Source organism: Ambystoma mexicanum, chromosome 7q (assembly GCF_040938575.1).
Source record: "Ambystoma mexicanum isolate Mex_15411 chromosome 7q, UKY_AmexF1_1, whole genome shotgun sequence".
Classification (NCBI taxonomy): domain Eukaryota; kingdom Metazoa; phylum Chordata; class Amphibia; order Caudata; family Ambystomatidae; genus Ambystoma; species Ambystoma mexicanum.
In genome coordinates, this window is record NC_090941.1 from 1,166,743,145 (window position 1) to 1,166,769,513 (window position 26,369).

The following is a 26,369-nucleotide window of genomic DNA, read 5'->3' on the forward strand; positions in this document are numbered from 1 at the left end:
GTACCACCTTAGTGTCCTGCCATACGCTGGCAGTACCCATTTAGGGTTGGATGTGGTTAAGGTGGCATGGTGGGCTAAAGGATCATGCTTACTATGAGTCATATAATATAATGTGCTGACTGGACTCACTCACAAAAATAAATAATTAGCTGTTGTGAGCACAGAAAGGGTTATGATCGCAGGGCAGCTGAGAAGGCTGTTTAAATCTGTGTCCATAAAGCATGCTTCCTGTCGCTTTAGAAAGGATGCCAGATCCTTCTGTGACAGCTGAGTTAATTGCCCATAGGTGTCGGCATACCTCGTCTAGCCGGTATTTCCCAGGAGGGAAACACAACATCATGGTTAGAACGTAAACCACAATGTACGGCTCCTACAATTCCCGGCCAAACTCAGTTACTTGCGTAGGACCCCAAGGATCCACACTCCCACCTTCACTCGTCAACATCCATAGGACACCCCTACTATACATCATCAAAACATCTGCTATCTCATGCTACAACGTTGTGGATGCACAAATAATACAGAAATCTGTAAACTACCTACCAGCAAACGCGACAGACAATAAAAACTGCCTTGTGCAGGTGGACACATGGATTTCTAAGCCCTATCTTCGAATCGTTTATTAGACTGAATTGTCTGAGAAAGCAATCTACAGGAGAAGGGGGTCATTCTTCTGAACTATCTACGAATCGTTTATAAGACTGAACTGTCTGAGAACGTAATCTACAGGGGAATGGAGTCATTCTCCTGAACTATCTACGAATCGTTTATAAGACTGAACTGTCTGAGAACGTAATCTACACGGGAAGGGAGTCATTCTCCTGAACTATCTACCAATCGTTTATCAGACTGAACAGTCTGAGAAAGCAATCTACAGGAGAAGGGAGTCATTCTCCTGAAGTATCTCCGAATCGTTTATCAGACTGAACTGTCTGAGAAAGCAATCTACAGGAGAAGGGGGTCATTCTTCTGAACTATCTACGAATCGTTTATAAGACTGAACAGTCTGAGAAAGCAATCTACAGGAGAAGGGAGTCATTCTCCTGAACTATCTACCAATCGTTTATAAGACTGAACTGTCTGAGAACGCAATCTACAGGGGAATGGAGTCATTCTCCTGAACTATCTACGAATCGTTTATCAGACTGAACAGTCTGAGAAAGCAATCTACACGGGAAGGGAGTCATTCTCCTGAACTATCTACCAATCGTTTATTAGACTGAACAGTCTGAGAAAGCAATCTACAGGAGAAGGGAGTCATTCTCCTGAAGTATCTCCGAATCGTTTATAAGACTGAACTGTCTGAGAAATCAATCTACAGGAGAAGGGAGTCATTCTCCTGAACTATCTACGAATCGTTTATAAGACTGAACTGTCTGAGAACGTAATCTACAGGGGAATGGAGTCATTCTCCTGAACTATCTACGAATCGTTTATAAGACTGAACTGTCTGAGAACGTAATCTACACGGGAAGGGAGTCATTCTCCTGAACTATCTACCAATCGTTTATCAGACTGAACAGTCTGAGAAAGCAATCTACACGGGAAGGGAGTCATTCTCCTGAACTATCTACGAATTGTTTATTAGACTGAACTGTCTGAGAAAGCAATCTACAGGAGAAGGGGGTCATTCTTCTGAACTATCTACGAATCGTTTATAAGACTGAACTGTCTGAGAACGTAATCTACAGGGGAATGGAGTCATTCTCCTGAACTATCTACGAATCGTTTATAAGACTGAACTGTCTGAGAACGTAATCTACACGGGAAGGGAGTCATTCTCCTGAACTATCTACCAATCGTTTATCAGACTGAACAGTCTGAGAAAGCAATCTACACGGGAAGGGAGTCATTCTCCTGAACTATCTACGAATTGTTTATTAGACTGAACAGTCTGAGAAAGCAATCTACAGGAGAAGGGAGTCATTCTCCTGAACTATCTATGAATTGTTTATTAGACGGAACTGTCTGAGAAAGCACTCTACAGGTGAAGGGAGTCATTCTCCTGTAGATTTGTTGGTTTTGGTAGTAGTAGGGTCAGTTTAGATCAGTTTAGACAGTGGACATATCTGTCCTTTGGTTTTACAGACAAATGACAAGCACCCTAGTTAGATTTTGTTAGGTGGGTAAAATCAATATCTTAGGGAAAGTTATGAGTTTCTGAATTTATTTTAATAAATAACATACCTAAAAATGGAAGATCAGAGTTGGTGTCCTTCTTCGACCTGCCACAGATGCCAAGTCCAAACCTCATTGGGGGTAGAGGGAGAACTATGAGGCAACCCCAAAGGGTATTTCAATATCAATGTTTTTTTTTCATTCTAATGTATCCAAGTCAAAGTAGCACCGCAGCTTTAACCCATAGGTCAACACCAGTAAAACCGTTTAATAAACTTCAAGAGCATTGGAGAACAAATCCCTAGAAAAAGTGCTGCCAAATTATTGACTAGCTCTCCTCTCCTTGCCAATGAAAGTTTGCTCTTCCCAATCTAAGATAGTCAGGTCAGTTGTTTCTAAAAATGAGCTCTTAAATAATCAAAAGTATCTACCTTCTGGCGTGTAGCATCTTTCAAAGTATTTGAGAGAGAACATGATGGTCCAGTAACTTGGGAGACAGGATAGACCATAATTGTGGCCTTAGCATTTACTATAAGGCCCATATTATTAGATTTAAAAAAAAACAATTCAGTTGATGTTGTAGTCCACAAAATGTTATTGTTAAGAAGGATTTCTGAACTCTGAACTGGGGGCCAGAGGTTCAGAAGGCCAGCCTAGTTTCTTGGAACAGGGTAACCTCTGGACAAGCCAGACCAATCAGGGTAGCGATGGCGGCGGTCAAGACTAAGGGCCTCATTACACGGAAGGCGATGAGCCATGGCGCTATTAGCGCCATGGCTCATGCCGGTAAAATACCGGCACCGCCTTGGCGGAAAGGGGATTTACCGCCCCATTCCAAGGTTGGTGGGGCGGTAAATCCCCCTTCCACCATTGCCCTTCCCCATTCCCATTTCTGCCCCATAGGGCTCTATGGGAATGGGGAAGGCGGTAATTACGGCACCGCAATTTTGCGGTGCCGTAATTAGCTCTGAGGTCCCTTAGCGGGTTGGTTTTTAACGCCTGCAAAAAGCAGGCGTTAAAGCACCAACCCGCTAAGGGACCTCGTAGTAAGGCGGTAATGGTTAACGGTCACCGTTACCATTAACGGTGGCCGTTAACCATTACCGCCTTCCGTGTAATGAGGCCCTAAGTCTCAGGAGAGGTGAGGGTCACTGAAGGACCACAATGAGCACACAGAGCAAGGACACCTACAGATTACTCCAGACAGGTGTTATATCAAAACTATAGACACATTTATTACAAGGCCTTTGTAAAATAGACTATAGCAAAAGAATCACAGTAACACTAAGTAAACCAACACAACACTATCAATACAATATTTATACAAGACCAATGGGGTCTAAAGGGGTGAATGCACGAAATATGTCGACAACCTAGAAGGGAAGGAAACAGGCAGTGCAGGTAATCTTTAGACCCAGTTCCACATCAATAATAAACCTAACTAAGAGGCAGTCCAAGCCCTACGAAGAGAGGAGCCTTGTGCTCAATAGTACATGCCTGCACATGTGCCAATGGGTGGAATAAGGTCTCTTAAAGGGTCTCTAGCAGCTCAGGAAGGTGGATGTGGTGGTGCAGAACAAGTTCCCACTATTCAAGCAGGACCTCCACTTGAAGGCAGATGCGGTTTGAGAGTGCGGGATGGAGTGGCTATTTTGCAATAGCTGTGGAAAGGAGAGGGTCCCCCAGGGGCCACGCGTGCGTAAAAATGGGCTCCTGCGCTAAGGGCCACCGGTTGGAGTAAGGAGTACTCACCAGTCTCCGATGCAGGCAGACCCAAACTTTGCCAGTTCAGTCCACTTCGCTGGCAGGTTCGAAGGCGGAAAAATGAACGTCTCGGCACCTTTCAGTTCCCGAGATACAGCGATGATTCCCAAATGGGACAGCGGCGATTTCTCCACTCTGGGTGGAGGAATCGACCCAGTTTCACTGCAGCAGGCTTAAGGGGCAAGAGGATCACAAATGCAGCGAACTTGCACATATTGTTGCCGCGGCAGGGCAACAAGGTAACCGCGTTTACTCCGGTCCTGGCGCACTCGTCTAACTTCAGACTTGGGAACGCCAAGTGTACGCAATTCAGTGTGAGGATGCCAGGGACACAGAGCTAGCAGTATACCAGGTTTCGAGGGCTTCGAGGGCGGCGGTGACAGAGCAAAGCAACTGGGTAAGCTGGTCAGTCCACTGGTTGGCCCAGGGACACTTCTGAGTAAGATTACTTGCAGGGTTTGATGAAGGTGCTGAGAATAGTTGGTCCCACTATTCCAATGGGTCGAAGCGTCTTCGCAGACCTTCTAGGACGACCAGATGCAGAGGGGTCCCACGGGACGACAGCGGGATCAGGGTGCCAAACCTCCCAGCGGGTCACTAGCGGTTCCTGATTCGGCTTCGTGTTGCAGGATACTTGGATCCTATCCTTTGTCCGGTGTGAACTCAGGAGATCGACATGGTAGTGGTGTTTTCGGCCTCCTCTTATCCAAAGTTCCCCTCCCGCCAAAACGGAGAGGACCCAATGGGAGATCTGCCAATCACGGTCCACGGTGGTCTCAGGCATTCATGGCACTCCAGACTCTCTGGCACCCAGGATGTGTATTGGACTCAGACGTTCCAGCCCACATCCTGGAGTCACACACACAAGGCATGCAGAAGCCCGCAAAAGCATTTGGATTCGCAGGAAAGTGCATGACCAAATAAGGACTGACCTGGGTCGACTCGACCTGGGGAAGGTGAAAGGGCAAGATGGCCAAAGGACAGGTCAAAGACCCTCGTGGCATGGCCTTTTTGGAGCCAGGCCACCTATTCAAACGCGGTTAACATGGCAGGAAAGGGTTAAAAAGAATGCCACAAGATAGCTGCAACCAGTCCTTGGGAGATGACTACAGACCCAAGTGTGCTGTATGGTAAGATACATTGCACACTTGTTACATGTTGCACAAAGGTTGCAACATGAGGAAAGGACTAAGGGAAACAAAGTCTCCCAGTACTGACTATCTTAAGGGCATGTCAATTTCCCCATAAAAAGTGAGCGAACGTCCAGAGGAGTGCAGCTGAGGGCTGTGCTTCTCTGACAAAGTCAGTCAATGGTGTCTAAACAGCAGCAAAAGGTTTGGGGGTTGACACATGGAGGGAGAATTACATACAATTATGAAATCTTTCCTAACACTTGCCTTTCTCAGACTATGGACAGGGGGAACTAATCCACCCCTGGATGAGTTTCTTGTTCAGGTCGGTTAAACATTCTGGACAATCCATCAGCATTGCTATGTTGGACACCAGGCCTATGCTCAATAGTGAAGTCAAAGCCTTGCAGACTTATGGACCACCTAAGCAACTTTGGATTCTCTCCCTTCATGTTCATTAGCCATGGCTTATGGTCAGTTTGCACAGTGAAGTGGGTCCCATAGAGGTAGGGACTTAGCTTCCTTAGGGCCCACACAACAGAGAAACATTATTTTTCTACTGTGGACCATCTGAGCTCTCTGTCCTTAAACTGGCGACAATTGAAGACAATAGGGTGTTCCTTACCCTTCTCATCTACTTGTGATATTACAGCTCCTATCCCAGTGTCAGAAGCATCTGTCTGCACAATAAAAGGTCCTTGGTAATCAGGGGCCCTGAGAACATGGACCTGGCACAAGGAGTCTTTTAAGCCATTGAAGGCCTTCTCACACTCTTCAGACCCTGTTACCTTCTTGGGTTTCTTTGGAAGAGTGAGAGCAGTCAGAGGGGCAGCTATGGTACCATAGTCTGCCATGAAATGTCTGTAGTACCCAGTGAGTCCCAAAAAGGCTCTCACTTGTGTAGTGTGGGTAGGCCAGTCTTGTACCTGCTTGTACTTTACTGGGTAGACGCTGTATCCTCCCTCCACCTACTTCATGTCCAAGGTAGACCACTGATCATTGTCCAATTTGGCAACTTACTGGCCTTTATGGTCAAGTGGGCCTTCTGAAGAGCCTGTAACAAAATCCCAAGGTGTTTCACATGGTCTTCCCAGGTGGTACTGAAAACTGCTAGATGGTTCAGCATAGCCCTAATCATAGGGGGAAGACTGTCCCACATTAGGGCCACCACAATTGAAAAGGCCCGGCCTCCAATACGTTTGCGAAGATAGGAGGGAACTACCAGCAAATCAGCTGAGGAAGATGTTAGGGAGAATTCTCTGTTTAGGCTGGATTTCCTAACCTAGTGAGTCCCCCAGCAGCTTTGCTGGATTTTTGGGGTTTATTTTTCTCTCCTGCCAAAAGTGAGACTCTTTTACCCTCACTCTTGGGCATGATTTGAGTGTGTTTCTTTGACTCTAGATGTGTTTAATGGGCTATGGGGTCTTTTACTCCATAGGGCTTCATGTGTTTTTGTAATGTGTGTTACACAGCACCCTGAGTGAAGTAATACAGGGGTGTCATTGTGACTCCCCAGTATAGACTCCATACCCTGGGACTGACTACTGTCTCCCAGGGTCTGTAAAGTCACCATTGAATTTACTAGTCTTAAATTCTGAACAGAACCAGTACAAACCATCATATTGTGGACGTACTGGCTGGGGCAATTCGATTGCCCCGGGGTCTGTTAGTCGAGGGGGCACGTCTCCGTCCCCCCTGATCGAGTTTTGGCTGGTGGCAGTGGATACTACTTTTTATATTCAACCACGAATATTTCTCTATGGGATTTTCCCATTGTTCGAGGCTACTATCTTTATTTATTTAATTATGATAGCCTCGAACATACCGCCGGTTTATTTAATTAATATTAATTCTCCGGTTGGTATTTTTTGCAAAACTCGGTTCTAAAATGGCGTTTGTGTTCTCTTCTGTGACTCCAACCCAAGTCGAGCCCTTTGTTCCACTTTTTGGCGGGCTTCTCCACAGAAGCCCTGCAAAGTGGTGCCACTCTGTCTGGGGTACTTAGGAGGCGTGGAGGGGGATTTAGGCATCCTGGATTGAGTTGCTTGGCAACTCAAGTCACACTCCGTCCTGATTGGCCCAAGTGGTGAGTCTTCTTCCTTTGACTGGTGGGGATAACCAGTTTCACCGTCTTTTCGCCTTCCCGACGTATCTCGTGGCCGCCTTGCCTGCGCCAAGCACCCCGGCAACCGTGATATCACATTTTACCACGACCGCGAATTAAAGGGTAATACCTTTAACCGGAAAACTCTGCGGCTGGTTTCTTCCCTGGCAGTGCAACGACCTTCATCTTTCCTCCAAGTCGAGATCTTCTCTTCCCCTGGACGACGACGAGACTTGCACCCGCTGCCAGGAACAACTGCCACCGCTGGAGGATCCTTCCCACTTAAGGTACCGTGTCCCGCCCGGCTTCCCTTGCCACCGACTGTACGGGGTAGATTTAGCCCCCGGCTTTCGAACTTGGGTTAGCCTGGGACACCCTGGCTGAACTTTTCTGAGCCTCTCTAAACTCTTTTCGAACTTTCTGCAAGACTTTTTAAGCCTAGTGTAACTGTGTGATCTTGGGCGCATTTGTGCTCTGCTCTCTCTAAGAGTGGGCTCAGCCTATGGACTTTGGCTCACAAGTGACTTTTGCTCTTCTGCCTTGCTAATAGTGTTCCTAAATCTAAGAGTGGTGTATCTTTCCATATTCTGTCTTTTTCCCTCCCTTCTTCATAAACTTATTGGAGTGCCATCTATAGTTAAGCGCTTACCTCTGTATGGAAATAAGTGGTGTTAACCAAGACTTCTCTGATAAGTAACAAGGGTTGTATATATTATAATAGTAACTGTGTTTAGAGTGTTTTACAATAAGAGTGCTGGAGTGTTTCAAACAGTGTGTTTTTAAATAAATAATTATATACTTTGATACCAAAGCTCTGGTCAGTGCTTGCTTGTATTATTGTATCTGAGTGCCTATTGTGTATACTTTGCATACTGCCTAACTCTTCTTGAGAGAAGTCTGACTGCTCAGCCACAGCTACCAGGTAAATCTGGGTGGTACAGACTGCTACCAAGTGGGTTTACTGCCAACACCTGTAGTCTTAAATCTTTTGCAGTGGTCCCTAAGGGAACTGCACAGGTTTCTGCCTAACAGAAGAGCGAAGCGTTCGGGAAGGGTGATAACGGGTAAATTTAGACTGGAGATACTCAATCCCAGTCCATGAAGTGCTCGATGAAAGATGCACATTGACTTAAACTCAATTCTTCGACTGACCGGAAGCCAGTGAAAAGCATGCAGCACCGGGGTAATGTGGGTACCATAAGGGGAGCCAGTAGCAAAACGAGCAGCTACATTTTGAAGGTGCTGAAGCCGCTGGACTAAACCTTTCGGTTGTGCAAGATACAGCGAGTTGCAGTAGTCCAGACGACTGAGCACCATGGCTGCAACAACAGGAGGATGAAGGGCAGCAGGAAGTAGCGGGAGAACCTTTTTAAGTAGCTTAAAATGAAAGTGGCCCGTTTTGCACACAGGAGAATCTTGGCCATGCATTGACAAATAGGCAAAGAGGATAACACCGATATTCCTAACCTTTGTCACAGGGAACGGCAAAGAACCAAGAGGGGAGGGCCAGAAAGAGGACACCCAAAGAGAAGGATCAGGGGGAGGCACCCACTACCAGCACCTCTATCTTGTCGCCATTCATCTTAAGCCATTTATGGCCCATCCACTCACCTACAGCAGCCAGGCACATATGAAAGCGCGATGACACCTCCTTTAGATCCGAATCAAGACGAATTAGGAACTGGGTGTCGTCAGCATAAGAATAGCACTTGACGCCGAGGGAGCGGATGAAGGAAGATAAGGGGCCAGATATATATATTGAAGAGGATGGGCGACAGGGCAGAGCCTTGAGGGACCCCACAGTTAAGATTGAAAGAACGGGAGAGAAACGGAGAAAGAGAAAGCACCTGAGTGCAATCGGACAAGAAGGAAGAAAACCAGGATAGAACCTGGCCGGTGATCCCAATCTGGGACAGGCAGGTCAGCAGTATGAGGTGGTCAACCATATCAAAGGCTGCTGAAAGATCTAACAAAATCAGAGCCCCCACCCCTCCTGCATCAACCAGCCTGTCCATGTCATCAAGTACCAACACCAGAACTCTTTCTGTGGCCCGACCAGGCCTTAAGCCAGATTGGGCAGGGTCAAGTAGTGTAGAGGATTCTAAGTGGGAAGAGAGAAGAGGGGTAACCAAAGATTCTAACAGTTTCATGGAGAATGGAAGTAGAGAGATAGGTTGAAAATTGGCAAGAAGAGAGGGGTCTAGTGAAGGCTTCTTAAGAAGAGGGATAGCAGTAGCAGTTTTTAGTTCGGAAGCAATGACTCCTGTCTGGCAGGAGACATTGACAGATACTGTGAGTTCCGAAAGAATGTCGCCAGCAATTTCTTTCATGACGACTAACGGAACCACGTCGGATGGGGAGGCAGATTTAATACGTCAGTCACCCCAAGATCCAACATTTTGTTGACCTCAGTCTTAATGTAAGACCTTACTTTGTCTGACATTCTGTATCCCCTACTTTTGGTAGGTACAGTGTCTTCTGTGTCTATGTTATGTTTGCACCAAGGTGTCAAACCAGGGGACTGTGAAAACAAGGGGGAAAATTGCCTAAGCAAACTTTTCACCGCAGCCTGTTGATCAGAAGTCAGGTGAGGGGCCACTTGGACACCCTCAATGGAGCTGTCTGAAGGACTGCTTTGGAACAGGTCAGGGAGAGGTTCTGACTCCTCTTCCTCAACATCTGATGCCAGTAGCAGTGCAGGGATTTCAACTCTTGGGATGAAAGCCTTCAGCCTATTTACATGGAACACTTTTGGAGCCTGTCCAGGCCTTCGAAGGTCCACTAAATAGTTGACCTCACCCAGTGACTCCACCACTGTGTAAGGGCCTGACCATTTGTCCTGTAAAGCTCTAGGCCTTATAGGATTCATGATCAGGACTTGTTGACTAGGAGTGAAGTTGATTGGGGAAGCTGTCACGATCCATGCCCCTGACCCCCTCAGCTATAACAGCACCCTGGCAGCAGTGGGGCTAAAGCCCTTCACACTGGCCCCAAGGGCCGTAAAATTCCATCAGAAACATACATGGAGTCAGTCATGGCGCCTTTGCCGCCAGGCTCATTATCAGAAATAAAGTAATACCAGTTTTGGAGCATAATCCAACATGGAGGCCTATTACACAGCTCAGTTCTTTAGAACCAAGCAATGCGGTCTAGTGTTTTGGGTATAGCTTGGCCTGGAACTACTTTACCTGGGCTATTTAAACCACACCCCAACAGCAGAACACGCTTTGCGTTATTCTGCACTCCTGCAGCGTAACGCTCACCGTGTCCGGCTCCTGCTCATCTGCTTCTCCAGGGGCCCGATCCTGAAGCCCTAGATCCGGATTCCATTAATAACCTGGAAGAACAAGAACAGCATTAGCGAGCAAGAACACTTACCTGTGAAGTAACCGGCCTTCAATCCATCCAGCGCTTCACTTACCTCGCCCATCTCTGGAGTTTGCTGCAACCTGCAAAGGTAAAGAAACAAGGACAGCATTAATAACAATTCTTACCTGGGCAAGCAGCGAGTCCTGGCAGCACCCTGCGCTTCTTTTACCTCGCCCATCTCCGGTTTTCACTGCAACCTGCAAGGGAGAAGGAACAAGGTCAGCATTAACAAAGCACTTACCTGGGCAAGCAGCGCTTCGATCGCTCATCACTCCGGAACATCACCGCAACCTGTACAAAGAAAAGAGAACACAGGTTAGCAATTAACACCAATATACAGCGCAGCGCTCCGCGCATCAATAACTCCCTGTGGTCTTCGCCATCGGTGCAGCAACTCCGAGATCGCAACCATCCCTGTGAAAACAAAAGAGACATTGCTAGGGAACAGCGTAGTGGAGCAAGACGCTGAGAAGACAGAGAAAATGGAGGGAAAGAAAGAGGCAGAATAAAGACGGAAAAGACATTATAACTCACCTGGAAGACAGCAAGCAGAGTCGGAGTCACAGCCAGTCTAGACCCGACATAAGGGCACACGGACCAGTGAAGCAACTAGGTCCACGGAACGGCCACACCAACCACGCGCCCTTGCACAGAGACGCAGGGCGGAGAGTTCAACGCACAAAAACTTAAAGCACTAACCAATGTCTGGTACATCGGTGGTGGTGTATCGTGTGGTGCCCCGTGGATACCGGGTGAGCGTAACAGAGCGTAACAGAAGCCTTTTGGTCATACCAATGTTTCACCAAAGCTTGTCCTGCCTTCAACTTGTCACTAGCCAGACCCATCAGGAGTACCATCCTTTTTCTGAGCCCTAGCACACAGTCCACTGCGTTGGTAGCAGTGGGGGGAGTGGGCATCTCCCATCCCTCCTTGACTATGGCTAAGGGTCCCCTTATATGGTGACCAAACAGAAGTTCAAAGGGGCTGAAGCCAACACCCTCTTGTGGTACTTCTCTGTAGGCAAACAGTAAGCAGGGTAGCGGAAGATCCCATTTTCTTCTTTGAGGTTTTTCCAGAGCCCCAATTATGCTTTTCAAGGTCCTGTTAAACCTTTCAACCAGACCATTGGTCTGTGGGTTGTATGCAGATGAAAACTTATAGGTGACACCACATTTCTTCCACATGGCCTGCATATACTTTGACATAAAGTTGCTGCCCCTATCAGACACAACTTCTTTAGGGAAGCCAACCCTAGAAAATATGCCAGGCAAAGCTTTTGCAACTGACTTGGGAGTCACAGTTTTCAATGGGATGGCCTCAGGATACCTGGTGGCATGGTCGACCAGCACCAAGATTAACCTATTGCCTGAGGATGTTTGGGGGTCAAGGGGACCAACAATGTTGATCCCTACCCTCTCAAATGGTACCCCCATGACTGGGAGTTGTACCAATGGAGCTTGGATTGTTGAGCCACTCTTACCAGATAACTGGCAGGAGGCACAACTCCTGCAGTGACTTTCTACTTGCACCCCCATCTTGGGCCAGTAGACGTGCATGGACTTTGCTTGGTTCTCTTGATTCCAAGGTGACTAGCAAGGGGCACTTCATGCGCCAGCTGCAGGAGGAAGGGTCTTACAGCAAGGGGAACAACCAACCTCCTATGGTCTCCTTTTGTAGACTCTGTAGGCTCACTATACAGGAGCCCACCTTCCCAATAACTCCTGTGCTTCCCAGGAGGTTCATCCTCAAGCTGGGAGCAGGCCTGTCTCCTTAGGCATTCCAGAGATGGGCACTCACGTTGGCCCTTACTACATTCTTCCCTGTCAGGACCACCTTCTACTAACAAGTCTTTTAGTTCAGGATGGTCATTTGGGTCAAATACTTCAGGTATCCCGACCTCCTCGTCGGGTCCTCGTGATTGACCAACTACCTCCACCTCAGTGGTAGGTGAGTTAGGGGGAATGTTTTCTTTCCCACTTTTGGATTGTCTTACTCCTTTAGCCTTGCGTTTCCCCTTTGGCTGGGGCATTGCATTGGTTTTGGCCAGTGCTGCCCTTGTTTGAGACCTTGTCCAGGGTCTGTCGGCTGTATCTCCTACAAGCCCTAAAGCTCTGAGATCGTTGCCCAACAAGACCTTTCCTGGGACGTTCCTCTGAATGCTCACTGGAATTCTGACTGCTGTACCATTGATAGTAAGAGTTACAGGTGTTACTGGGAACATGAGAGGTGGGCCATCAGCCAACTTAGTGGGCAACAGAGGAGCTCTGGCAACTTCCTCTGGGTCTACCATGGTAGAATCCACTACAGTTCAACTACACTCACTATCCCTAAGAGCTGGAGTATATACTCCATTGATCAGCACACTGTCTTTAAATAGTGCTTGGTATTATCTGGAATCCTAGCATAAGTGAACCACATGAGCTAATATTCCCATCTCCCAGCTTAATCAGCTCTCTTTCAGGCTCCCATCAGCCACCTCTGCTTCTTTTCTCATACCAGACTGTCTAGTCACAATTCAGGAATGGTTTGCCGCCAATGATCTCTGCCTTAATGCCAGTAAGACTGAGATCCTCCTCATTGGGACATCCACTCCCTCCTTTCCTCTCTCTCTCTGGCCGTCAGGTCTGGGCCCTCTTCCTGCTCCTTCCTGTGAGGCCAAGAACCTTGGTGTCATCTTCTGATGTCTCTAAGAAGTCAAAGTATCAGCTGCACCTCCTCAGAGGTATTCTTACTTTTCTGACTTTCCCACGGAAGCTCACTGTCTCTAGAGTTCTGGTCCTCTCTAGACTGGACTATTGCAATAGCCTCTTTCTAAATCTTCCTGCCTCTACTCTAAAACCTTTACAACTTATCCAGAACAGGACTGCAAGACTTGTCCTTGGCCTCAAGCCCAGTGATCGCATCTCTCCAGCTCTGAAATCTCTTCACTGGCTCCCAGTGGCTGCAAACGATCAACTTCAAGACCCTCTGCATTGTCCACAAAGCTTTCTGGGGCCTGGGACCATTCTACCTCCAACTTTCTCTTTAAATTATCTTTGCTTCTCAAGTTCTCTGCTCATCCACCTCCAAATCTCTGAGGATCAGACGCTTCTCCAAGCAGAGAGTTGGGGCTGATCTATCTCCTCGGCTGGGGACTCCCTCTGGAACAGCCTCCCTGCCTCTCTCAAACTTCAGCAAACCACCTCCGGTTCCGGAAGCAACTCAAGACCTCCCTTTTCTCTTTCACTTTCTCTCTGCCTCTCCCCTGCTGATGCACCTGACTGCTCGGTGCACTGGTCACCCTTTGAACTCATGCCCAGGCTCCTGAATGTCCAGTTGCCCTTGCACTGCCTCTGGGCTCCCCAGCACTTAATGGTCTGTATCTGCAACCCTACAGTCCCTTCTCTCTGAACCTATGAGCCACCCGCTTGCTGCACTTGTGAGTTAACTGCACTTCCCCATTCCCCTCCCCCCTGGCACTTCTCCCCTTCCATCTTCCCCGCACTTGCGCGATCTGATTGACACAAGGCCTAGTAAGATTGTTATTTTTTCCTCCCTTCTTTCCCCCTCCTTGTCTTGTAACACCAAGAAACACTTGTGTACAGGCACGTTATAAATGCCACCTCATATCATATCATATCATGCAATCTAAGAACTCCTAGAAAAGCTCCAAAGCACCACATTCTGGGTCTGATGCGACATCGACAGGCATCACCACTTAACTGGCTGATCCCCTTGCAGGCATAACTAAATCACAGCCACCAGTACAAGAACAACTCACCAAAGCTATAATCAACCTAATCACTAACAGTAAGGGTTGCCCAAAGCCAGGAGAGAACACTAAAAGAATATAGTTGAAATAATGCGAATAATGCTCTGGAAAATAAAACAATCAAAGTATCCCTTTTGAATACTCTGTCGCTGTGCAATCACGCCATCAATGTCAGGGAATATGTTGAAGAGAACAACATCGACATACTTTGCCAGACTGAAACTTAGCTGAACAATTTTGGTGGCCTCAAAATAGACCTAGCGGTACCTACTAACTACAATTTCTTTCATAAGTATGCCCACTAACTATACGTACGAAAGGGAATGGTCAGTCTTTCGCTGCTCAAGCAGCACTCACATGGAACTCACTCCCATTAGACCTGCAACAAGAAAAAGCCTTCCCTCCTTCAAGACATGATTAAAAACACACTTATTTAAGTGATCGGTCAGCTTCCTCCCCTGGCCTTCTTTGTCAAGTATCCTTTTCCTGTTTTCCTAAGTATCTGTTGCACCCTGATGTCTGCAGGCTGCAGTTCATTATGAATAAATCAATATTTCAATGGATGAAATCTGTAGGTTAAATGTGTAGCCATGATTATGACAGTGCACAAATGTTATTCAGCAGGGCAGATGTATAATATAAGCGTTTACAATGATTAACAATCCGAACCACGGATGAACAAAACCAGTCACCGCAATCAGTCGAAGTAGCGTGTTTACATTGCAGACGTCTTCCTCACTGTTGGCTGCAGGTTATGCCCGCACTCCAAGGTTATGGCGGTGAGCGCCTCCGTAACTAGTGCCACTTCCTCCAGATTCTAAGACTATCTCCCAATTATCAGCGGCACCACAACAGTGGTGCAGAATAAGGCAGTGTAGACCTGCCAAACTGCACAGATAACTGAATGAATGAATACAATTAGCAATGACTAGAACCATCCCTATGAGACTGGTAGGATGTTGAATACCTAGACAGCAATGTGCATAGGTACTCTAATGATATAATTTCGGCCTCCATTATTAAACAATTGACGGGCCCGGCACTCAATGTGCTCCTCACCATCATCAATGCCATATGACTATGCTGCCGACCAAGGATGAATTTGGATACTGTAGGTCCTAGCTGCATTAGAACACTGTGCCATTCGTGACGTAGTGTGCTCTGTTCACTGAGAATCTGTGCTTGTGGTTAGTGGAGAATAAAACTGTTTAAAAACTCACAAATTCGGCACCCAGGACAAAAGGAGAAGAGTATACTGCTTATTTTTTTCACACACAAAAATGGCACCCTAGCAAAAAATATTCAGTGCACACATTAATTCTCTAAGAAATCTAACTGTAAGAGGCATAAGATGGCGACATGTCCGCGCATCCAGACATGGTGACTCTTCTCTTCCTTAATGCCAGTAAGACTGAGATTCTCCTGATTGGAACACCCACTCCATCCTTTTCTCTCTCTCTCTGGTTGCCCACTCTAGGTCATCTTCCTGTGAGGCTAAGAACCTTGGTGTCATCTTCAACTCCGCCCTCAACTTCTCTCCTCACATCTTTGACATCTCTAAGAAGTCAGGTGCAGCTCCTCAGAGGAATTCTTCCTTTTCTCACTTTCCCCCAGAGGCTCACTGTCTCCAGAGCTCTGGTCCTCTCTAGGCTGGACTATTGCAACAACCTCTTTCTAAATCGCCCTGCCTCTACTGCTTGGTGAAGCGTCTGACCCTCAGAGAGTTGGAGGTGGATGAGTGGAGAGCTCGAGAAGGAAGATGTTTTGGAAGAGAAAGTTCGAGGTAAAGTGGTCCCAGGCCTCAGAAAGACTTGTGTGCGATGCAGAAGGTCTTGAATGTGATCCTTGCAGCCACGGGGAGCCAGTAGAAGAGATTTCAGAGCTGATGAGATAGGACCCGTGGGCTTTAGGCCAAGGACAAGACTCTCAGTCCTGTTCTGGATAAGTTTTAAAGGTCGAAGAGTAGAGGCAGGGTGATTTAGAAAGAGGTTGTTGCAATAGTCCAGCCTACATAGGACCAGAGCTCTGGAGACAGTGAGCTTCTGGGGGAAAGTGCGAAAAGGAAGAATTCCTCTGAGGAGGTGCAACTGATAGTTTGACTTCTTAGAGACGTCAAAGATGTGAGGAGAGAAGTTGAGGGCAGATCCATCTCCTTGTCTGGGGCCTCCCTCTGTAACAGCTTCCCTGCCTCTCTCAAACTTGAGCAGAACCACCCCGGTTCCGGAAGCAACTCAAGACCTTCCTCTTTGCTTCCCCTTTCTCTCTTCGTCTTCCCAGCTGATGCACCTGACTGTTCCACGCACTGGTGACCTGATCACCATCTGAATTCGGACCCAGGCTCTTGCATGTCCAGTTGCCCTCACGCTGCCTCTGGGCTCCCCAGCATTTAAGGGTCTGGATCTGCAACCGTACAGTCCCTTCTCTCCTCACTTATCAGCCACCAGCTGGATACACTTATGAGTTAACTGCACTTCCCCCTTCCGCTCCCCCCCGGCACTTCTCCCATTCCCTCTTCTCCGCACTTGCATCATCTGAATGACACAAGGCCTAGTAAGATTGTTACTTTGTCCTACCTTTGTTTCCCCATCCTTGTCTTGTCGTGCCTATAAACACTTGTGAACAGGGGCGTTATAATTGCCACATCATATATTATATCATATCAATGCCTCCCTCACAGAAGGGTAATTCCCAGACGCTCTCAAGAATGGTTTCATACAACCTGTTTTGAAAAAACCAACCCTGGATCCAGACAATCTGTATGTATGTCTTTATGAAGTAGTTTTAAAGCTCTGTACAAAGGCCCGAGGGCATCAAGGTGCTTTGAGTTCGGGAGAAACTCTCTGCAGTGCGGTCATTCCTGGAAATGGCCAGCTACTGCACTCCATATATCAAGGACTTTGCATCTGTCATCTTGCCACTGAGGCTGCTTACCGTAAAGGGTCAGGAGTTCTACTGGTCTCAGGAGTGTGAGGCTCTATTTCAGGAGATAAAATCACACATTTCATCAGCTGTGTGTATGGCATACTAGGACCCCGAACTGGAGACGGAAGTCCCATGGGGCTAGGTGCCATCTTGGAACAGTATAAATGAGGATCTAGCTCACCAAAGCGCATTGTTTCAGATGCCAGTAGGAGCGTTTCCAACGCCGAACGTGCCTTCTCCCAGCCAGAAAAGGAAAGTGTGGCGGTGGAGCGGGCCTGCGAGCACTACCATCTGTTCTTGTACAGGAAGAAATTCACTAATGTGATTGACCATAAGGCTCTTACCACCATCTATGGCAAACCTAATGCAAAGATGCCCGCTCAGATAGCTCAATGGAGTGTACGCCTTCAAGAATATTGTTTTCACATCGTGCATAAACCGGGGAAGGAGAACCACCCCGCTGGTTTTCTGTCCAGGTTTCCACTTCTGGCAGAGGTAGAGGTGCAAACATGAAAAGCCGATCAATATGTTAACTACCTCAACAGCAACACACTTCCTACAGCTCTAACAATACAGGAAATAGTACAAGGGATGTGTGAAGACATGCTTTTATTTCAAGTAAAGGGGGAGGTACTAACAGGCAGAAGGCATAGGAAGGCGAGCGGCGAATAAGAGCCGTCAGACAATCAGCGGAAGATGATGCAAACATTCGTCTTTATACAGAGCAAGGATTACTATTAAAGGAGAACTGAATCGTAATTCCATTATCTCGACAAGAACACATATTTGACCTTGCACATCTGGGGCACATGGGCCTCATGTCCACGAAACGACATTTGAGAACCAAAGTATGGTTTCCAAAAATGGACGTCAAAATACAGACGACATTAGAAAACTGCATTGTTTGTAAATCCTAAATACCTTTCCAGAACCCATGAAAATGACCCCAATGCCATTGAATGTGTGGGCTGAGAGGTAGCCGTTGAATTGTTTGGGGCCTTGGCAAATACCGTCTAGTTACAGTGGACGGGCTGTCACACTATCCATAAGTACACCTGTTATCATCTACAAATACGTACGCTATCATCCCCGCACAGGACAAGAAGTTTGCATATTATGGAGTTCCCGACATTGGAAAGTCAGACAATGGTCTCACGTTCAGTGGACAGAACTTTGCCATGTTTGCAGAACATCTTGGAAATTACACCACTCTGGCTGCAGGCCAATGACACCGTTGAACCTTGTATGTCCATAATCAAGCGCACATTACAGGCATGCACACCAATTAATTATATATACAGGCCATATGTGCTCTCCTGGGGGACTATCAGAACGCACTGCATAGCACTACAGGGATATGTCTCTCTGAACTCGTGTTTAATAGAAAGATCCGAACCTGTCTACCACAAACAGCTGGTACTGACAAAGAGGATGCAGTGATGCAATGTGCCCGAGGAATGGATGGAAGATGAAGCACTATGCTGATGGGTGGTGGAAAGCTAATGAACCAGATATCCTGGCCGGCGACACAGTTCTCGTGCTACAGAAGAAGTTTCCGAAGGATCTACCTGATTTTCAACCCAGTTCGCGACGGGTAACAGAAGTAAAGGGTTCCGTGGTATCTAAAGAGGATCACCCTCACTCGATTGCTTGGAATTCCTCTTTCTTTAGTCTGCAGATACATCTGTTCTACAGAAGAGTCAGACGAAGGTAGCTCATCTGACTGTTGCTTTGAGAACATGAATTAGGCGCGCAATGCCATTGAGCTGCCCGGGCTTCAACCCACCCTCCTGAAATCTGGGCTGAGGGGCGGGGCTTTCAGACATAGCTTTCTATTAGTCAGATGGGGAGAGAACCCTTGCCTCTGCAGCTTTAAAGTATTACTGTGTTTGTGCAGAAACATTTATTTTGCACAAACGCAGCAAAACATTAAAGCTGCTAGTTTCAGGAAAGGCTTCCATCACTCTGCACTGCCTTTCAACAATCAAATGTACACATCAGCTTCCGTCCCACAGATGTGTGCGAACAAATAACTATGTTATGTGTTCTTTGACATCCGAGGGGAGGGGGCTGATGTGTGCACTTGCTTTTTGATAGGCAGAGAGGCCGGGGAAGCCTTTTCTGAAACTAGCAGTGTTCAAGGGTGTTGCATGTTAGCTTATTATGAATGTATGCATGTGTGAAGGAGTGTGTATGTAATGCATGTGTGAATTAGTGTGTGTGACTGAGTGTATGATGTAAGGGGGGCTGGGTGTGCATGTAAATGAGCGAGTTTATGGTCAATGGGATGATTACATGAGTGAATGCGTAATTGTGTGTGCGAGTGTGTATGTGTGTGTGCATGCACCTGTGCACTTATGTGTAATTCTGCACTGAAGAGCTGATTCTGGCGGCTAGAGGGTGGGAGGTGGTGGGAGTGGTGGTTTTTGGGAGAGGGATGGGTGGGGGAAGAGGGATAGTTGGGCTCCACACCAGACAAACCTTGGGGGTAGAAGAGAGAGGACAGAGCCTCTATGTTTGCTCCCCCAGTTTCTGACGTGGCCACTCTCATCACCAGTTAGCCCCTAGGTTTGTTTTGCTCCCCTGACATGGATGGTAATGTGGGCGCTGCTGACAGCAGTAACAATGAAGTAGCAAAGGGACTTACACATCAGCCTATGAGGTGGATTGAAGAGATGGAGTAATTGGAATATCTACTGATATTTCTGTGGGAATGGAGGGGAAGATGAGCATTCTAGTGGTTAATGACAACAGTCCTCTTTCTCTGTCAGTGTACCCAGGACTGGATACACGTGACCTGGGTATTTACGTTGAGATACGCACCCGATGGAGAGTAAAGAAGATGAATCCAAAGAACACTCTGTATGTATTTTATTTATATATTGGTGTGAGCCCTGGTGATCGCCTGTGTACCCTGCCGTCCTGTTCCCCATGCTGTTGCTATATATTCGTATCCCCCCCCTCTCGCTGTAAACCCAACCCGTTTGTATGTGTCCGCATGTCGCTCTATCCCCTGCCATCCTGTTCACGTGCCTGGTCTCGAGCACTCTAAAGATAACCATCATATCACATCACTACGCTCACTCTCTACTATACACCATCATTCAACTAGAACACAGCTATGCCCCTGATTAATTCAGCCTAGCTGTTCACATACGAATACCACCCCATGAACACCTCACCACCCTAATAAAACGCAGCTAGCCGAGCACATTCTGGTCTAGTTGCTCACATATGTGTCCTTCAGGCCTTACGCAGCCAGAGCCCATTCTAGGTGTCCATCGACCAGACTGCACACATGCAACTGATATCATCACCACCACACCTAACGCTAGGATGCAGCAACCACCCGGCAATTACATCAGCTGCACACATATCCGGTGCACCCACGCACCCTATGACACTATCTTTCTCTATTGACCAGAACTACGGTTCCCGAGAGCGTTCAACCTACCAGTGCTTTGAGGTCATACCAATGATATATAGAGCGCTATATAAATACCAAGTAACATAACATAACATAAAGCACCAATCATGAGGCACCACAGGGATTAGCCCATTCCGAGGGACTAGTTCTCTGGGAAGGTTCTTTCTATGCTGGTGGTGTTGCCTTTTCAAGAGTGGGGGTCCTGACATAGTCATTGTGGTGTCGCGTGCCCACTAGGCCCGGGTCACGTGACACGCCGGAAAATAAAGGCACCACCGGAACTGGCGTTAGAACGCCAGTCCGGGTTTACGCACCCAACCGAGTGGTCGTGTCTCGTCTGTGCCTGCGACCCTGCCGCACTGCGCGCCCGTATGGTCCATCAGGGCCCCATTGTAACGGTCGGGCCACGCGTTTTACGCCTGCCCACCATCACAGTCATGACCCGTAGTTAATAAAAGAAGCTGAGCTGGCACATGCATTCAGAACGACATCAGACTCTGTGACATGCAAACTGGTGGCTGTGCGTGTTTTACTGATGGTCTGCCATGTGATCATGGCCTGCATGTGTCCCCTGCTCCGCGGTGTCCACTGAGCTGGGGATTGTCCGCTGGGAGGTCGCAGCCCTCTGACCTGACCCGGTGATCCCGATCCAGCAGGGTGCCCCCCTGCTTCACGGTGACATCTGCTCTGCTGGGTGCCCCCGAGCCAGACAACACTATCTGCAGTTCACAGAAGAGTACTTGTGCAAAAAAAATGGTACTTCACTTAAAAAAGTAGCAAGTCACTGGCTTATGAAGCTGCAGATAAATACCTCAGCGGAAAGCGCCGTGCGTGCGGGTAGTCCCACTGCTGCCTCAAGTGGGGCCTGTCCTCGTGCATTACTTGTGAGGCAGCCACGAGGCGCTGGATGGAGGCTGGTCCTACAGCGCATGCGCGTGACGAGAACCGTCTATTCTGCCTATGCCGCAGCTGCCTTGTACTGGAGCGCATGCGCATTGGCAAGTCTAGGGACCCCGAGCTAGCTCCGACTACTGCGCATGCGTATTACGATCCATGTATTGCGCATGCCCAGTGGCTGCCAGCGCGGCGCGCCTATGCTTAATGATATGGATTGACGCGGAGGATGGCAGCACGGGGATTCGGCACCATTCAGTCACGTGCACTTCCTACAGAGCATGCGCACAGACACGCAGGCCATAGGTGCCGACTAATGTGCCTGAGAATGCATTCCACCTGTTTACCAGGAAGTGCCCAATGGCAGCCCAGCACTACAGCGCATGCGCGTAGCGAGAGACTAATCGCCAGAGCATGCCCATCACTACAGAGTCCCAACCTATTCGGTGGATACTAGTTCCCATCCGAGAAACGGACCATCGGTTGCTAGGGCCATTTCTCAGATGGGAAATAGCTGCTTCAGTGTGAGTGGGCTAGTTCCCATTAGAGAAAAGGCCCTTTTTGCTCCCCTAGTGGCCAAGTCCTGCATAATAATGGGAACTAGCCCACTCACACTGAGAAGGCTAGTTCCCATTAGAGAAAAGGCCCTTTTTGCTTCCCTAGTGGCCACGTCCTGCATAATAATGGGAACTAGCCTACTCGCACAGAGAAGGCTAGTTCCCATTAGAGAAAAGGCCCTTTTTGCTTCCCTAGTGGCCACGTCCTGCATAATGATGGGAACTAGCCCACTCGCACAGAGAAGGCTAGTTCCCATTAGAGAAATGGCCCTTTTCGCTCCCCTAGTGGCCAAGTCCTGCATAATAATGGGAACTAGCCCACTCACACAGAGAAGGCTAGTTCCCATTAGAGAAATGGCCCTTTTTTGCTCCCCTAGTGGCCAAGTCCTGCATAATAATGGGAACTAGCCCACTCACACAGAGAAGGCTAGTTCCCATTAGAGAAATGGCCCTTTTTGCTCCCCTAGTGGCCAAGTCCTGCATAATAATGGGAACTAGCCCACTCACACAGAGAAGGCTAGTTCCCATTAGAGAAATGGCCCTTTTTTGCTCCCCTAGTGGCCAAGTCCTGCATAATAATGGGAACTAGCCCACTCACACTGAGAAGGCTAGTTCCCATTAGAGAAATGGCCCTTTTTGCTCCTCTTGTGGCCAAGTCCGGCATAATAATGGGAACTAGCCCACTCACACAGAGAAGGCTAGTTCCCATTAGAGAAATGGCCCTTTTTTGCTCCCCTAGTGGCCAAGTCCTGCATAATAATGGGAACTAGCCCACTCACGCAGAGAAGGCTAGTTCCCATTAGAGAAATGGCCCTTTTTGCTCCCCTAGTGGCCAAGTCCTGCATAATAATGGGAACTAGCCCACTCACGCAGAGAAGGCTAGTTCCCATTAGAGAAAAGGCCCTTTTTGCTCCCCTAGTGGCCAAGTCCTGCATAATAATGGGAACTAGCCCACTCACACTGACAAGGCTAGTTCCCATTAGAGAAATGGCCCTTTTTGCTCCTCTTGTGGCCAAGTCCGGCATAATATTGGGAACTAGCCCACTCACACAGAGAAGGCTAGTTCCCATTAGAGAAATGGCCCTTTTTTGCTCCCCTAGTGGCCAAGTCCTGCATAATAATGGGAACTAGCCCACTCACACTGAGAAGGCTAGTTCCCATTAGAGAAATGGCCCTTTTTGCTCCTCTTGTGGCCAAGTCCGGCATAATAATGGAAACTAGCCCACTCACACAGAGAAGGCTAGTTCCCATTAGAGAAATGGCCCTTTTTTGCTCCCCTAGTGGCCAAGTCCTGCATAATAATGGGAACTAGCCCACTCACACTGAGAAGGCTAGTTCCCATTAGAGAAATGGCCCTTTTTGCTCCTCTTGTGGCCAAGTCCGGCATAATAATGGGAACTAGCCCACTCACGCAGAGAAGGCTAGTTCCCATTAGAGAAATGGCCCTTTTTTGCTCCCCTAGTGGCCAAGTCCTGCATAATAATGGGAACTAGCCCACTCACGCAGAGAAGGCTAGTTCCCATTAGAGAAATGGCCCTTTTTGCTCCCCTAGTGGCCAAGTCCTGCATAATAATGGGAACTAGCCCACTCACGCAGAGAAGGCTAGTTCCCATTAGAGAAAAGGCCCTTTTTGCTCCCCTAGTGGCCAAGTCCTGCATAATAATGGGAACTAGCCCACTCACACTGACAAGGCTAGTTCCCATTAGTGAAAAGGCCCTTTTTGCTCCCCTAGTGGCCAAGTCCTGCATAATAATGGGAACTAGCCCACTCACACTGAGAAGGCTAGCTCCCATTAGAGAAATGGCCCTTTTTGCTCCTCTTGTGGCCAAGTCCTGCATAATAATGGGAATTAGCCCACTCACACAGAGAAGGCTAGTCCCATTAGAGAAAAGGCCCTTTTTGCTCCCCTAGTGGCCAAGTCCTGCATAATAATGGGAACTAGCCCACTCACACTGAGAAGGCTAGTTCCCATTAGAGAAAAGGCCCTTTTGCCCCTAGTGGCCAAGTCCTGCATACTAATGGGAACTAGCCCACTCACACAGAGAAGGCTAGTTCCCATTAGAGAAAAGGCCCTTTTGCCCCTAGTGGCCAAGTCCTGCATACTAATGGGAACTAGCCCACTCACACAGAGAAGGCTAGTTCCCATTAGAGAAAAGGCCCTTTTGCCCCTAGTGGCCAAGTCCTGCATACTAATGGGAACTAGCCCACTCACACAGAGAAGGCTAGTTCCCATTAGAGAAAAGGCCCTTTTTGCTCCCCTAGTGGCCAAGTCCTGCATACTAATGGGAACTAGCCCACTCACACAGAGAAGTCTAGTTCCCATTAGAGAAAAGGCCCTTTTTGCTCCCCTACTGGCCACGTCCTGCATAATAATGGGAACTAGCCCACTCACACAGAGAAGGCTAGTTCCCATTAGAGAAAAGGCCCTTTTTGCTCCCCTAGTGGCCAAGTCCTGCATAATAATGGGAACTAGCCCACTCACACAGAGAAGGCTAGTTCCCATTAGAGAAATGGCCCTTTTTGCTCCCCTAGTGGCCAAGTCCTGCATAATAATGGTAACTAGCCCACTCACACAGAGAAGGCTAGCTCCCATTAGAGAAATGGTCCTTTTTTGCTCCCCTAGTGGCCAAGTCCTGCATAATAATGGGAACTAGCCTACTCACACATAGAAGGCTAGTTCCCATTAGAGAAAAGGCCCTTTTGCCCCTTGTGGCCAAGTCCTGCATACTAATGGGAACTAGCCCACTCACACAGAGAAGGCCAGTTCCCATTAGAGAAAAGGCCCTTTTGCCCCTAGTGGCCAAGTCCTGCATACTAATGGGAACTAGCCCACTCACACAGAGAAGGCTAGTTCCCATTAGAGAAAATGCCCTTTTGCCCCTAGTGGCCAAGTCCTGCATACTAATGGGAACAACTAGCCCACTCACACAGAGAAGGCTAGTTCCCATTAGAGAAAAGGCCCTTTTTGCTCCTCTAGTGGCCACGTCCTGCATAATAATGGGAACTAGCCCACTCACACAGAGAAGGCTAGTTCCCATTAGAGAAAAGGCCCCCTTTTTGCTCCCCTAGTGGCCAAGTCCTGCATAATAATGGGAACTAGCCCACTCACACTGAGAAGGGTAGCTCCCATTAGAGAAATGGTCCTTTTTTGCTCCCCTAGTGGCCAAGTCCTGCATAATAATGGGAACTAGCCTACTCACACAGAGAAGGCTAGTTCCCATTAGAGAAAAGGCCCTTTTGCCCCTAGTGGCCAAGTCCTGCATACTAATGGGAACTAGCCCACTCACACAGAGAAGGCTAGTTCCCATTAGAGAAAAGGCCCTTTTGCCCCTAGTGGCCAAGTCCTGCATACTAATGGGAACTAGCCCACTCACACAGAGAAGGCTAGTTCCCATTAGAGAAAAGGCCCTTTTTGCTCCCCTAGTGGCCACGTCCTGCATAATAATGGGAACTAGCCCACTCACACAGAGAAGGCTAGTTCCCATTAGAGAAAAGGCCCTTTTTGCTTCCCTAGTGGCCACGTCCTGCATAATAATGGGAACTAGCCCACTCACACAGAGAAGGCTAGTTCCCATTAGAGAAAAGGCCCTTTTTGCTCCCAAGGCTAGTTCCCATTAGAGAAAAGGCCCTTTTTTGCTCCCCTAGTAGCCACGTCCTGCATAATAATGGAAACTAGCCCACTCACACAGAGAAGGCTAGTTCCCATTAGAGAAAAGGCCCTTTTTGCTCCCCTAGTGGCCAAGTCCTGCATAATAATGGGAACTAGCCCACTCACACAGAGAAGGCTAGTTCCCATTAGAGAAATGGCCCTTTTTGCTCCCCTAGTGGCCAAGTCCTGCATAATAATGGGAACTAGCCCACTCACACAGAGAAGGCTGGTTCCCATTAGAGAAATGGCCCTTTTTGCTCACCTAATGGCCAAGTCCTGCATAATAATGGGAACTAGCCTATTCACACTGAGAAGGCTAATTCCCATTAGAAAAAATGCCCTTTTTGCCCCTAGTGGCCAAGTCCTGCATAATAGTGGGAACTAGCCCACTCACACTGAAGCAGCTATTTCCCATTAGAGAAAGTGCCCTCCGACCTGGAAAGGCAGAAAGGTCTTCTCGTCTAATGGGAACTAGCCCACTCAGACTGAAGCAGCTATTTCCCATTAGAGAAGCGGCCCTCCGACCTGGAAAGGCAGAAAGGTCCTCTCGGCTAATTGGAACTAGCCCATTCAGACTGAAGCAGCTACTTCCCATTAGAGAAATGGCCCTCAGACCTGGAAAGGCCGAAAGGTCCTCTCGGCTAATGGGAACTAGCCCACTCACACTGAAGCAGCTATTTCCCA

General features: G+C 48.0%; 1 protein-coding gene across 1 annotated transcript in view; it reads right to left on the bottom strand.

Moving 5' to 3' along the window:
• Positions 1-21,538, bottom strand: part of LOC138528726 (zinc finger protein 271-like) — a 38,973-nt gene extending 17,435 nt beyond the window's left edge. The window contains exon 1 of the mRNA XM_069640594.1: positions 21,397-21,538. The gene's annotated coding sequence lies outside the window, so the exon portion shown is untranslated. The remainder of the gene's footprint in view (positions 1-21,396) is intronic.
• Between the last annotated feature and the right edge of the window lie 4,831 nt (positions 21,539-26,369).